This window comes from Acipenser ruthenus, chromosome 8 (assembly GCF_902713425.1).
Source record: "Acipenser ruthenus chromosome 8, fAciRut3.2 maternal haplotype, whole genome shotgun sequence".
NCBI classification, from domain to species: Eukaryota; Metazoa; Chordata; class Actinopteri; order Acipenseriformes; family Acipenseridae; genus Acipenser; species Acipenser ruthenus.
Genome location: NC_081196.1, coordinates 12,803,901 through 12,819,416, shown reverse-complemented (window position 1 = coordinate 12,819,416; position 15,516 = coordinate 12,803,901). Strand labels below are relative to the sequence as shown.

Here is a 15,516-nt window from a genome sequence, read left to right as displayed (position 1 = left end):
TTTTCTTTGTTCTGTTCTGTAACTAAGTACCACAGTATAGCTGCCATTTTTACTGTAATTCTTACCACTTTTTTAAACTTTTAAATTGCATTCTCTGCCTCAAGATGGCTTCACATGTACCCGCATGGACCTCTCAGAACTATATTTCCCATCATCCTCCTGCTCACATATGTAACTGGGATGGATTTATCAGTGAGCAGGAGGATGATGGGAAATGTAGTTCTGAGAGGTCCATGTGGGTACATGTGAAGGCAGGGAATGCAATTTAAAAGTTGTAGTAAAGTGTAGTAATATTAATAGATCAGGTAAGTAAGTTGGTCTGTGATGTCATAGCTGTGTGGTAAGACAATTCTTGCTGCATGGTCATGTGATCCTGTTAAGCCAATCACAGCACTTAATTTTTAAGCCATTTTATAATGTATGTTAAAGTACAGCAACTAGAATGATCTACAGTATCTTGTGCAGTATGAAAATTGAAATAATTTGATTCAATAGCGTGAGCAATTCTCTTTTTGGTTTATACAGTACATATCTGGTATGATTGTACATGGAAAATGATCCATGCTTCTAACCCTGCTGTGAAAAGATGAAACCTTAAAAGATAGCTTTTTCTAGAAATAATCAAATAGATTATTCTGTAATCCTGACCATTTTTCTTGGCTGTGCAGATGACAGTTCTGTCAGCTGTTTTCCGTATCTCAAACTTGTTACTTTTTAGAAGCACTATTGCATGTGACTATAAGGTTTGGACAATACAGTATCCTTGAAAAATCCAGTCATTGTTGAGCGAGTCTTATGTTAAATCTTTTAAAATAACACAATGTACTGTAATTCAAATGAGTATATTCAGTTCTATTTGGCTTGCACTGTGTAGAACAATAAACTCATGGTTCTGTTTTACGTATTTTTCAGTATACACCATGAAGTATTTATAATACCCTGGACGAGGGGATATGATGCTCAATACAGAGGTTTTGTATAGAGATCCAATTGTGAAGAGTCTTGGACATTCATTAATCAAGGGTGTCATAATCTAGGAAAAGGTCTACTGCACATGATATGGTGGCACTTCTCAATCTGTAGTTATACTGCACATGTGTAGTACTGTACTGTGGATGTATGTCAAGGCTCTCTAATTTTACAATGGCTCTAATTTTTTATGATCAGTGAGTTTGAAACAGTTTGATTTTGAAAACCCTTTCAGTAATACTGCTGCTTCCATTGCACAGAGAAGCCCGTAGTCTCTGTGGATTCAAAACAGCAGGTGAACGGTGTCTGTCTTCAAGCCACAAAGCTTCTTATTGGAGCCATTTAAATGCAAATTACTTTTGCCTTCTTTAACACCATCTGCTGTCCCAGAGGCCCGGTGTGTGGGGTGCCCCCATTGCGTTCGCAGCAGTGTTTGGGGGTGGGGGTGTTGGATGTTTATGTCCCAGGCCCTTGTGTGGCAGACCGTTCTGGCAGGACCAGAGCTTTTATGCTCAATTTAGGGGAACAAGCAGCACCGAATAATTGATAATTGATGAACTCATAAAATCAGCTTCTGGTTGAAATTCAGAAGAAATAGTTCAAACCCACAGGCATATATGAGAATAGCTGCCTGCCAAAAGGGCTGAGAGAATTGTCACGTGTGATGAACAGTAATAACATTTACTGCATTTTTTTCTTCTTTTTTAAAATGTACTTTCAGTAAGCCAACATAATGCTCAAATTAACTAAAATAATTAGTGTAAAGAAATTGACTTCTCGTAGAAACGTTTGTCAAGATGTACGCTTGTATGTTTTATTCCTTATGATTGCGTGTTTAAGGGTGGGGAAAGAAAACCAGTCTCATGTTTGTGTATGGCTTTCGTTCTATTACTTAATTGGTAATCCTGTATCTTTGTGTATAGTTAATGTGTTTTACCATTAGTTTGTTAAATATAGTTTAACGGTGTTTAGCCTTTTTAAAGTACAAAAATGTGCTAGTCGTGTCCCATTGTGATGTTGTTGAGAAGGTGGGAAGTAGGTGAGTTTTATAACAAATGCGGACAGGAATACAATGCTGCACCTGAGGAGGTCTGCATTAGAAAACATTGATAATGACAGCAAGTGTAACCTGTATATAAAAACACATTTTAAAAATCAATATCGTTCTTTAAGTGATAGGGAATTGACAGAACTGTTTTAAATACTGACAGTACACAGCCATGCTGTACTCTTGGCATTTATTCTCTCTGCACCCGATTCCCTTACAGATTTTATCAACAATGTTATGTTATGTGCTTGTAAAATTCTTGAACAAAGATTTTATTAGAACTACATAGAGTGAAACTCCCTCCTTTCCCCTGCACAGTAAAAAACGTAGCGCTCTATTTTCTAGTAGCAGTAGAAAAAAAAGTTAGTTATTTTTTTTATTCAAGTTCTGTTATAGTGGTTTTCATCAGCATTACTAATTTTGAAAGCTGAAATTGGGGTTGACCAAGAAGTCGTAAAGATTTGCGTCAAATTTGATATTTCTAGTTTTGCTCCAAGGCGTTTTAAAAATAAACTGTCACGTTGCTTTGGGGATTAGTCTAAGGGAATAGTTGGCTCATTGGCTTGAATGTAATGTGTTTGATCCTAGAATATGACAAAGTAGGCCCTATGCATTTTTCTGCAGCCCCGGTTTGACAGTAGTGGGGGGTGCACTAAAATGTAGATAGGAGATCAAATGTGGAACAGAGAAATATCTACTGTACTGTATCTGCAACAAGCAGGCTAGCTTTGTAATATGCAAGTATCCATACTGAAATTTCATATTTGCACTTTATCCCTTTCTGCTTCCTGGCTGTGTTAGAATAATCGAAGGGTCTCATGGGTTGTGGTAAGCATGACAAAAGCAGCAGTATTGTTTTCTGTGGTAGAAACAGCAATCTGGGATGAAAAAGTATACCGCTAATAAATATGGATGGGGACTTTTTACCATCTTTCACTTTTTTTAGGCTGTGGGTCTTGGGAATTCCCTGTTATTTTACTGGAATGATGTGCTGGATCAATTATAAATCGGGGATAGAATTGTTTAGCTGTACACATTTATAATCTGTAAATGTTAGCATTGATATCTGTGGTCCTATTAAGAATGTAGGAAGGGCACCTTTAACATACTGTATGTAGAGTCCATTGTGTGATACTAGAATTACCTTGTAGAACCAATGGTTTTCCAGTGTTCTTATTTTCTTTATAAGAGTCACTGAATACTGACAAACCACTCCTTCAGCAGTCCTCTGGTTTACCAATGCTTCAGATTTGTAGGCTGGTTAAAGTGGATGCTGCTGTACATACAGTAACAACAACTATATATTGTTTTGGTTATATTTTTATAGTAATTGCACTTAATTTGGCAACACCGTTTTAGCAGCTGTTCCTTAAGATACTATTTTTAGCTGCAAAACATTTCGTTAGGCCGCCACCATTCTAAAAATAGACTGTCAGTATAAATAGGCTTCTTTTTTATTATTTTGGCATACTGTATGTAAAAATGTTTCCTAAGGTTGTTTTTGTTTTACAGATGAATAGATGGACAGAAACCTCCACTCACGGAATCTAATACTCTAAATAACTAAATAACTAAATTAATGTATTTTCCATGTTTCATGACAGTTGGAAGTGGTCCTCCAGATATAGTAGGCTTAGTATATGCAAAAATGTACATTGTGACATTCAGTACAGATGGGCAGATCAGTGAGCAGACAGCCTTATGTATAACGTATGTTAAATGTTTCTGTAATGCCAAGCCTCCTAACAATTGGTTCAGCATTTCTCCAAGTATATGTAAAAATGTAAAAAAAAAGAAAGTGTGTGTGGTACATACTGTAGACTATTTCATTCCCTGTGTGTGATTTTGAAGGCCAGAATTTTAATGAAAAAAAAAAATCTAGGAATCTGTACACTTTAAATCATAATTCTGCCTGGGTAGATTTATGTGGAGAAATTAGTGCTGGTAATAAAATTCCCATAATTCTTAAACACATTTCTAATGTATCACCAGGTAACAGTTCATTAAATCTTCATTAAAGTTTTATGCTATGAAAATGTAGTTGATTGATGGAATTTCTGTGCACAGTCTGACCTTTTTTTTTTCAACTAGGTTTCAACAGGATGTCTGTTGGGTGGTTTCCTCTTACACACTGTACAGTAGTTCTTGTACTGAAATGAGTGGTTGAGTAGACAAACATTGGATTTTTCTAACCAAACAAGACATTGAAGGAGAATTCCGTTGACAAGTTCTATATACAGTGCGTCGGCACTCGCTGTATGAAAATGAAAAGCAAGACTCCTTAGTCTGCATACTGTAGAAGTTGGGACGATTCCAGCTTTGCATTGAGTACCTGTTTGTGATCTCTGCGGTTGGTGCAAGTTCTAATTAGATTTTAAAAGCTTTGAAACCTGGAATGACTCAAGCTGCTGTGTGTGGGAGTCTTGCAGTATAACAACCCAATGTTTTGCATTGCAAGCAGTGTCCTTGTAAGAGTTAACATGCAGGGCAGTCTGGACGATTCGGTGCTGATGATACGCTCATTAGTCATGAGTGAGTGCAGCCTGATCCACTGCAAATGTCTGCATTATCCGCGGCCCCTTAGGCATGGAATCAAGAGGAATAATCGGCCAGGAAACGAGTGGGGAACTCCGACAGGTGGCTTTCAGGGATTCGTAAGGAAGAAAAAAAAACAGCTGCACCAGATGGTTTGAGAAGAGAATTGGAATTAATTCATTGTAAAGGTACTCTGCTGTTACCCTTTGATGTGTGTGACGGTGTGTACAGTACAGTATCTCTCTGATGCTTAAGCGATGATGTCTTTTTAAGGCAAACCCGTTACGAATTATGAATCATCCATTTTTTTTCCCTTTTTTAATATATGTATTGAACTATAAGAAAGGAAGTCTTGGTTTATAATAAGATCAGTGAATGCATACTGGAGGTAAATCTGGCAGATTTTCAGATTGTGAAGGGCTGACTGTAAAATACATTTTGGCAGCTTTTATCTTAACCTACTGTACTGCATGGAAAACCTGCTTCAAAAATATGGGAGAAGGTGAAGCGCTATTATTATTATTATTATTATTATTATTATTATTATTATTATTATTATAATTTTTTGAAGGAAGCTCCATGGTGTGCTTCCTGTGACATTTCTTTGGCAGGTATTGACACAGTGAAGCTGCATTGCAGTGGATCTATGCAATAGTTATATGGGGGCTCAGCTTCTCAAAACCTGTATTAAAACTTAAAGAAATCTTAGAAATACAGTAATGACCTAAATGTGTATTACTGTAATATACTGTGCTGGAAGGCATCTCTGAATAGGACATCCCCTCTGGCACAATTTAGGTTCATTTTTATTGAAGTACTCCTTCACATTCTTACAATATCTGTGAATGCACAATGCATGCTTTTTTTGCGTCAAGGAGCCACTGCTGTCAAGTTTTAATGATGAAATCCATAACCCGATATTTGTGAGTGCTAAGACTGACTCCAAGAGGTGATAACTTATGTAGACTCTTAATTGCAAAACTATGATTAATGTTGCAGAAGGGAACTGCTGTCTCCCACTTGTAATGTAGCCTGTTTCTTAATTCCACATTCCTCTGTTTTGAAATGGGGGAGTCAGTTGACTAAAGACAATGTGATGTGCTATAGAAGGAATACACACTGTCTGTGTTACTGGTGTAGAAAGCTTTAACACTTCATTTTAAGGGGAGTCTAAGTTGTTTATTGACATTCTATTGGGACCATGTGAAGGTTGCATGTTTGTAAGTGGATGAACAATTAGCTAAGAAACAGCATTTTAAGCGAATACAATGAAAACTAGTCGAACCTGCATATCTGTTTTTTATTTTGATTGGTGATGTGTGATATGCTGGGTATCAAACATTTCAAAATTGCTGTGTTTATGAATTTATGTATTTCTATTTTTTTTCTAGCATTTTTAAAATAACCACATCGATTTAAATATTTAAAAAAAAAAATATATTATTAAAGTAATGGTTACTATAGAATTTTAAACATTTTTTTTTGGGCCCATTTAAGAACGTTTGGGTTACATTTGGGTACCAATCCCCACAAACATCTTGTACTTGCTATTAGTCTGAGTCTGACACCGATTTTCATAGCAGAGCTTTTTAACATTCAAAGCCCTTTGTTTAATTTAAAAAAAAAAAAAAAAAAAAGATGCCAAGATTGCAGTGTCTGGAGCAAGTAAGTCTGTGCTGTGTTTTCACCTCTTAATGTCTTTAGCCACTGAAGTGAAAGTGAGTATTTGGATCTTACTCAAACTGCTCTGTGTTCTGTGTTTAAATGTAAGTTGAAGACCTTGTGACTGAATTGCATTACAAGGACGTTCTCTTTCTACTGGTTTCAATTTGTTTCTTTGGTCAAAAGAAGAACTGTCAAATAACCACTTCTTCTTCTTGAGAATTGTCTTGTTATACAAAAACAGCTTGCCGAATAACCTGTAGTTGACAAAGCAGGTTTACTGTTGTTTGCTTCCAGTGAACACTTCCTTACTGTAAAACATGAGGCCCTGTCGGTGTGAGTCACTACAAGGTGTTTCCTCTGTGAAAGTGGGGTATGGTAGTGTCCTGCACAGGTTCAGACAGGTTTATTTTTGGCAGGTTGCTACTCTCTTTGCATTACGATAGGCTGAGAACATCTTTGAGATCTGAGAAGAATGGAGATGAAAGAACCTTGTGGTTAGAGTAGATTTTTATGGGTTTGTAGAACACAAATGTACAGTATGCTGTTGCTACTGTAAGTTCTTACATTTTGAATAGAAAGAATTACATTCTCAAAACGCAAAGGTCCTGCATGCATGACCAGTGAGTCTAGCTATTGGGTCATTCCACGCCAACTCAACCAGAAAAGGGATATTTCGTTGCCCGTCCGTCTCAGATTTTCCTAGAGAAATTCACCTGGGGGTTTTCAGACACGGTGAATTCAGAAATGATAGCCATTTTTTTTTTTTTTTAAATTTCCCCTTCGACCTGTAACCTTGCAAAGGTCAACCTAAAGTGAGAAAGGGACCTTGACCAATAAAATTACCCTGGGCACAATTTAGATGCTACCATCATGTATAGCACCTCGTTCTACTCGTATTGAATAGGGCTTTTCAGAAAAAAATACCAGGAGCACCCTACTCACTTCTGGCAAATTGCTAGACGAGGGGTAACTGACAAGTTTTATTCGAACTTCAGCCTAACCTTTTACCCTGTAGGGGATGTGGGTCCTAAAATGTAAGTATTGCTGTAAGACCCTGTGGCAATGTGTCCCACCCCTGTGTGTATTTTTGTGTTGTATGTTGCATGTAGTGTGTAAATGTTGGTGTATTGTAGTTGGTACACGGGATATAATGCGGGTAATGAGCACGAGTGTTTAAAATGTGTAATTGTATTTAGGCACGGGGATTGCACTTCACTTCACGTGCATTTAAAGTATGTAATAAAACGTGAGCACGGGGTTGCAGAGAATTAGTTCACGTGCTGGGATTCAAGTGAATAATTAATTAGTAATTGAATCCCAGCACAACAGTATATAAAGATGCACAAAGCACTCGCTCGGGAGTGTGTGTTCGGGAGTGGAGAACGGGTGAGAGAGAAGGAGATAGAGCTAGAGACAGGAAAATATAACAATTGCTACTACTTGCTGAAGGACCAGCACGGTACTTGTTTTTGTGTTTAGCGTTCGCCCATCCTGTTTGTTAGTGTCTATTCGTTTTGTTTGTCTGTTTATTTTGGCTAAAGTGCCGTGTCCTGTGTTTTGTTCAAACTGTTTATTTTCTGTCTGCTGAATATTAAACAGTGCATCAGCGCATTCATTTACCATTTCACCATCCTGTCTGTGTTTCCTTTCCTGGGTCTGACGTCAACACTCAGCCAGACAGACCCTTAGGTACCAGTCTTCCAAATTCTGTGAAAAACTTTTGGTTTCAAGTCCCACCACTGGTCATTAAACCCCCTTGAAATTTGAATTTTTGCTATTTGTACCAAGCTTAGGCCGTAATAACTTGCGTGGGGGGACTCCAAAAAATCACCCAAAGATATGTTTGGATAGATGTTAATGAGCTCTACAAGCATCAAGCAAAATATGTTGGTATCCGGGTATTTTGGATTTTTTGGCAGATTTTTGAAGTTGCATTTGTCATGCATTCAAGCATTGCTTATGGCCACTTTGAGGTTAAAGTACCACAGTGTTCTATCCAAACTGGCTATAGTGCATTCTCTGAGGATTGATCTAGAGGAAAAAGTAACAATGTGGGCTTCCAATGGCACTAGCTTGGAGCGGAGGGGTTATGAACTTGCATATGGGACTTGGGACTTCGTTGTCATGATGACACATTTGAAACTACCAAAACTTTACTTAGTTGGGTTTTAAAAACTAAATTCATGTTTTTTCTTTAAAAAATAAATAAATAAATAAATCTTCCCTGCTTACAGCACTGTTTAAATACACCTGTCTCTGTCATCGAAAACCTCCTAAACCAAAGACTTTCAGTTGTGCCTGAAATTGACTGATTGGCTAGCGTGAGAATGCAGCAAATGGCTTTTTCACAAATGGTTGGTCAGTCAATCAGTTATCCCCCTAGGTAGGCACCACAACGTATAAAAACAACTTTACTGTCACTTTTTGTTTTTTAAAATCCAGCTAAGTAAGGTTTTGGTAGTTTCAAATGTGTCATCATAACAATGAAGTCCCAAGTCCCATATGCAAGTTCATAACCCCTCAGCTCAACGCTAGTGCTATTGAAAGCCCACATTTTTACTTTTTCCTCTAGATCAATCCTCAGAGAATGCACAATTGAAGAAATAACCAGTTTGGATAGAACTATGTGGTACTTTAACCTCACGAAAGTAGCCATAAGCAATGATCGAATGCATGACAAATGCAACTTCAAAAATCCCCGGATACCAACATATTTTGCTTGATGCTTGTAGATCACATTAACACCTATCCAAACATATGCAAGTTATTACAACCTAAACTTGGTACAAATAGCAAAAATTCAAATTTCAAGCTGGTTTTAATGACCAGTGGTGTGACTTGAAACAAAAAGTTTTTCAAAGAATTTGGAAGACTGATTCTTACAGCAATACTTGCATTTTAGGACCCACATCCCCTACAGGGTAAAGGGTTAGGCTGAAGTTCGAATAAAACTTGTCAGTTACCTCTCGTCTGTGAGTAGGGTGCTCCTGGTATTTTTTTTTCTGAAAAGCCCTGTTCAATACGAGTAGAACGAGGTGCTACACATGATGGTAGCATGTAAACTGCCCCCAGGGTGATTTTTTTTTTTGGGGTCAAGGTCCCTTTCTCCCTTTTAGGTTGATTTTGCAAGGTCACAAGTCGAAGGGGAAATTAAAAAAAAAAAAAAAAAAAAATGGCTGTCATTTCTGAACTCGGCGTGTCTGAAAACCCCCAGGTGAATGTTTCTAGGAAAATCTGAGACGGACGGGCAACGGCACTGGTTGAGTTGGCATGGGATAACCCAATTATATGATATTTAAATACTGTATCTTTAAGCTTTGGCTTTAAGCAGTTTAAACTCAGAATGCTGGTTATTAAACTGAAGTATGAACAACAGCTTTCCTGTGTCTAAGATATTTTATTAATGAATCAATTATTATGTTTTTTATTTCTTTGCATATTACCATTAGAAATGCTTTTAATAGAGCTCCCGAGTGGCGCATCCAGTAAAAGCACTTTCCTAGAGTGCAGGATGCGCCCTATAGTCTGGACGTCGTGAGTTCGAGTCCAGGCTATTCCTTTGCCGAACAAGGACGGGAGCTCCCAGGGAGCGGCGCTCAATTGGCCGAGCGTCGCCAGGGGGGAGGGAGGGTTACGTCGGCCAAGGTGTCCTCAGCTCACCGCGCACCAGCGACCCCCTGTAGTCTGGCCGGGCGCCTGCGGGCTTGCCTGTAAGCTACCCGAGAGCTGCGTTGTCCTCCGACGCTGTAGCTCTTGGGTGGCTGCATGGTGAGTCCGCAGTGTGGGGGAAAAAAAGCGGTCGGCTGACGGCACACGCTTCGGAGGACAGCGTGTGTTCGTCTTCACCCTCCCGAGTCAGCGCAGGGGTGGTAGTGGTGAGCTGAGCATAATAAAATAATTGGCCATTCCAAATTGGGAGAAAATAATAAAAAAAATAATTGGCAACGACTAAATTTATATATATAAAAAAAAAAAGAAAATAAATGTTTTTAATGGCTTGGTAAACTAATGGTTTTACATTAATGTAAACCTGCAGTGGTACTGTTGGCTGCTTTGGTTTGTAGGTTTATTCTAACTGAGAAGATTTTCGATATGCAGATGGAGAATTGCAGTGATGTAAAAATGATCAAATAGTGTAGATCAACTTCTTGTTTTGTATAGAAACTTGTGCCATGTTGCATCAGGACCTGTAGTTTTCTTTTCTTTTTTTTTGCTCACTGTTGGGACCTGCAGTAGCTTTATTTATATTTTCACAGATTTTGAGACCAAGAAATTGGAATTTTAACCCAAATCCTATTTTTTGCCTTAGGCTGTCACCTGTGATTGAATTTATAGAACCTTTTGATGCCTTTTTTCCTCTTGCTTTACTGACAGGCAGACTTGTCAGTGCTTTTATAATGCAGTACATCCAGGGAGTGGCTAAGCCTGTTGCACTTGTTGGGGGAACTGAAGCTTAAACATTAATTGTTCAGGAAGCCGTTGCAATAACAAAACCGATTCAAATCTGAGCCACCCTTTGCTCAGTCATAAGGTCTGTAAAGACTGTTTGTTTAGCCTACAGTATAGTTATTAACAAACCATTTTATGAAGGTCCTGTAAAAATGTCCCATCAAAGGAAATTTGATACAGCATCTGAAATAAATAACATGTTCAACTGAAGGGTTGTTTGCTTTGTTTTGCAAGGTAATTTGGTGGTGTATACTGTGTGTGTGTGTGTGTGTGTGTGTGTTATTATTATTATTATTATTATTATTATTATTATTATTATTTGTTTATTATTATTTGTTTATTTAGCAGACGCCTTTATCCAAGGCGACTTACAGAGACTAGGGTGTGTAAACTATGCATCAGCTGCAGAGTCACTTACAATTACAGTCTCACCCGAAAGACTGAGCACAAGGAGGTTAAGTGACTTGCTCTGGGTCACACAATGAGTCAGTGGCTGAGGTGGGATTTGAACCGGGGACCTTCTAGTTACAAGCCCTTTTCTTAAACCACTGGACCACTACTGTATAGGCCATCAGATATTTCATTACACAGTACATTGAAGAATGATGGACAAGTTCAAGGATATAAATACCATATGTACTCTAAGGTACTGGATGACTTAATGAACTCATCTGTGTGAACAGTATATACACTGCTCTTCAACAAATATTGGGGAGGTAAATTATACTGTACTACAGCATAGACGTGTGATAAAGTAGTTTTTACTGCACAAATTACTTCTTGCATACATCACGTTTCCAGACAAAGTTATTCAAAATATCCACACACAGCATACTGCAGGGTTGCTTCTGGCATTGCATCCTCGGTTGGGAATGCAGTGCAGATCTGATCAACCCTGGAAATGTTCACTGTGTCTAAATTTGACACCTCCTTTTGTAGTTACAGTTGTTTAAAATTGAGTAGGTGGTTGTGACTGCTACAAAAAGAGAGAAAAGAAAGTTCAACTACTTTTACCTTGATAGCAGAGTAGGAGAAATGTTTGACTTAACCTTTTAAAAACTACAATCTACACAGATACAATGTGTGATGCAGTTTAGGTTATTTTGATTAAATTCCATCTTGTATTCAATTCATCTCAAAGTGAAACTGAATCTCAGCTGTGCTTTAATATTTAGGTTATTAGAGTAGATGAATGATGAATAGAGTCACCAGCTATGATAATTCAGTTTGTTCATGCTGCGCTTCTGTTGCATTGTAGATAGAATTCAGGTCGGGAAGTGATTGGATACCTGGAAGGAATCGTTTTATTGTATCTGTTGTCTACAGTGTTGTACAGTAGAACCTCACAGTTACGAACACCAAACCTACCAACTGACTGGTCAGCTGAATGACCCACTTTCAGCCGGACGTATGCAATCACTCTACCCTGCATACAATGCAACCAGATAGACACTCCTGCAGTGTATGTGGTGCGCTGGTCATAAAGAAGGCAACATTACTGTACCACAAATGTATCCAGACAAAGGTGAGGCAGATTTCAAATTAAATATGGGCAATTTTTTTAGAAACAATTTACTGTTGTAAAAGGAGCACTCCCCCCCCCCCCCCCCCCCCCTCTTCAAGCCAAAGGGAGGTTGAACGCATTTTGTTTAAAATAAAATAAAAACAAGCACTACGTTAACCCATGTTTTCCTCGACGTTTTAAATCTGTGTTTTTGCTACTGTACAATTTCAATGGTAACTTGAATTGGCCATTTTTCCATTCGTAGTACTATTTCAGATTTTAGAACCATAACAACGAGTATTGCATTACTGTGCTGTATCCTTGTATTATTCTCCAGATTGAGGGTGTAGATAGCAGATGTACACATTTATTAAAACCATTGAAAACCTCAATTCCAGAGTTGTTTGTAACCCTGAGGTTCTACTGTACTTGAAAAATCTCTACTGTGTATTTCGAATGAAAGTATAAAAAAGAAGCAACATTTCTTTAACACAAGACAATTGGCAATCTAAGAATCTGAGTAATGGTAATAAGAAAAGTGACTGTAAAACCTTGGTATAAGAGAGGAGTTAGGTGGGGTTTTTTTAGGTAGATTTGGCAAGGTATTGACTCGTGTGATTTTGTACCGATTCACAAATTGTCAAAGCAGGCAGTGCATTTGACAGGAATGGTAACTTCATTTCTTTCCATTTTTAAAATGCACAATCTGTGACAGATGTCCAGACTTGAAGACTGGAGATCATCGTCAAGCGATCTCCATTTCCACTGCCTAGCCCATCACTTTTCACCTGGTAGATTTAAGCAGTGGATGTTGACAACCCTGGAGCTGCTGAACCCTGGAGGTTAGGTCCTGCCTGGCTGGTTTGACCAGTGGGGGTCCCTGAGAGGCAAACCAAGCCCAGCTGATTTTCCTCCCCACTGTAGAGAACCTTGGCAGCAAACAAGATTTAATTTTGCACAGTCTTCTAAAGATTCTAAAGATACCATTCCAAAGAACTGTTCCGAATGTAAAACTAACAGGAGACTATCAGGCGAACAGTGCATGAGCTCACATCTGTGGCAGGAGGACAATGGGTGGCTGGTTTGTGTGACAGACTGATGCCCTGGACAAGTGCATTATAGCATCTGCTGCACGCAATGTAAAAAAAATATATATATATATAAAAAGAGATAAACCTGTGTTGAAATATTTTAGCTAAAAAGAAAGCTCAGTTTAGGAAGTTCCATACTTGAGCATTACTTTGCAGTCTAACCTATTGAACATGTAACAACCAACCGCTGTGGGTCTAGAAACTGCTGTACATAAATTGAGGTCTATGTGTTTGTTTGACTTGATCATTGCTGTCATTGCAAAACAATCTGAATGACTGCAGTAGCTTCTAATTCATTGGGGGGTGGGTGGGAAGTTTTGGTCTTGAGTAGGATTTTCTGGGTCTAGTTTTGTTAAATTTATAAAAGGCAACAGAAGGAGAATACCGAGGGTAAACTTACAGCTTTGTCTTTAAGATTCAGTATTCGGCAGAAAACGTCAACCTGCTTCAGCGAAGAAGAAATTGTGGGTGAGGAATTGGTGAATAATATATACAGTACTGACTTTTGTAGTAAAGACGTGAAATAAATAATAAGAATGTGACTACTGCAGTATATAACGTTATTGCAGATTTGAAATAATCACAAGTCTGCTGCTTTTATTTATTGAAATAGTGCGCAGCAGAATCAAAATAAATGTAAATCGCACTCTGAAGGTTCCAGAATTTAGTAAAATAGCCTGTTAGCATTTATAACATGTTATTATTATTATTATTATTATTATTAGTAGTAGTAGTAGTATTATGAACTTTTTAGTGGCAACCCTTTTTGTTTTAGGCAAAACCTCTGGCAATAAAGAAGACAGTAGGTTTCACATGCATTGAAATGCTTTCTATTTAAAGCTCAACTCGCTATCTTCTAATATAACATACTGTAAAAGGCCTTCTTTCTATTTATGGCGATTGTTCGGATGAGTAACTGATGCTAATTGCAGTAGACTTGTCCTTTTCCCTTCCTGTTGCTGAATGTGTGACGAGCTCCGAGGGGGTGTTTTTAGAGGTGATGTAATGATGCAGTTTCTGTTGAAGCCACACGTCCAGAAAAAAAAAAAACAACAACAAATAAACACCTTCTGTTCATCTGTCTGGGTGGGTGCTTTTTTTAAAAAAACGTGTTTTAGTTAAAAACTCATGAACACCTCTGAGTAATTTTGTAAAGATAGACTCTCTTTGTTTGTATGAGTCAGTCTGGGAGCATAGACAACTCTTGTCTTGTCACATTTGTCATTAACAAACAAAATGTCATTTACTTTTTAAATGTTACTAAAAAATAGAGGGGTTCTGGAGTCCGGATCAGCATTTCCATGACCTCTGGCTAGACAACAGTTGCAAATGCCAGTGTCTGGCTTTGTAGGTTTGTCTTTGTTATCCTACAGAATGATGTAATTTTATTGGTCCATGTTTGCCTGGAGAAGTGTAGATGCGATGTAGCTTTGAGCATATCCACATTTAAATGCTGGTCTCCTGGGTAAAAGGCTGTTTTCCATGCAATGTTCCACCCAGTCCCAGTACAACAAGTTTTATTGCAAACAGGTTTTATTTTCTGTTAAGCCCACTCCCCACACTGTATTGGAGACCAGTGTTTTGGTTGGTTGTTAAGTTTTTCAGCTGACCTTATTTCAGTTTGATCAGACCTTACTCACATATTTTAATGATGTAATATCTATGACCAATTTTTTGGCGGGGAGGGGATGTGGAGTGGAGATAAACTACAGCTTTGAATTTTCCTTAAGTGTGGTTAGGCTTAACATGTGTGTGTTTTTTTTCCTGTCAGTAAAACAATTGCATTGAACTACAGCCTAAGAAATCCTAACAGAACATAAAGGAAAAACATTCCTGTTGCGATCCGGCAAAACGCATTATTTTTACTACTTTTAGACTCTCTGTATTTTAGCTGGTGGTTTTAATAAAACATGGTAAATGCTCTGGCCTACAGTACAATAGACAACACTTTGTGTGTTATACTGCTTGCATAAAGGAGCCAGCTTTTACATCAAAGAGAGCAGATGTTTCTTTGAGAAATGAAGTGTGGATTTTTGAGGTATTACCACAGTCCAGCATTATGCCAATTACTGGAGATGCCGAAAGTCAAGGGAAGTTGCAATGAGCTGTAGCAGAAGCTTGCTAAACTGAAGACTACTTATCGGTTCCCTTGGCTTTCTGTATACACTATGTACACAAAAACAGCAGTCAAACCCTTCTTTGAATAATAAACATGTCAGGACTAAAATAAACTGAATCCAAGACCTGTTGCCTAG

At 38.1% G+C, this 15,516-nt stretch overlaps 1 protein-coding gene across 1 annotated transcript in view; it reads left to right on the top strand.

Annotated features, from left to right (window-relative positions):
- Window positions 1-15,516, top strand: part of LOC131737720 (serine/threonine-protein kinase PAK 1) — a 50,636-nt gene that overhangs the window by 11,509 nt on the left and 23,611 nt on the right. The window lies entirely within an intron of this gene.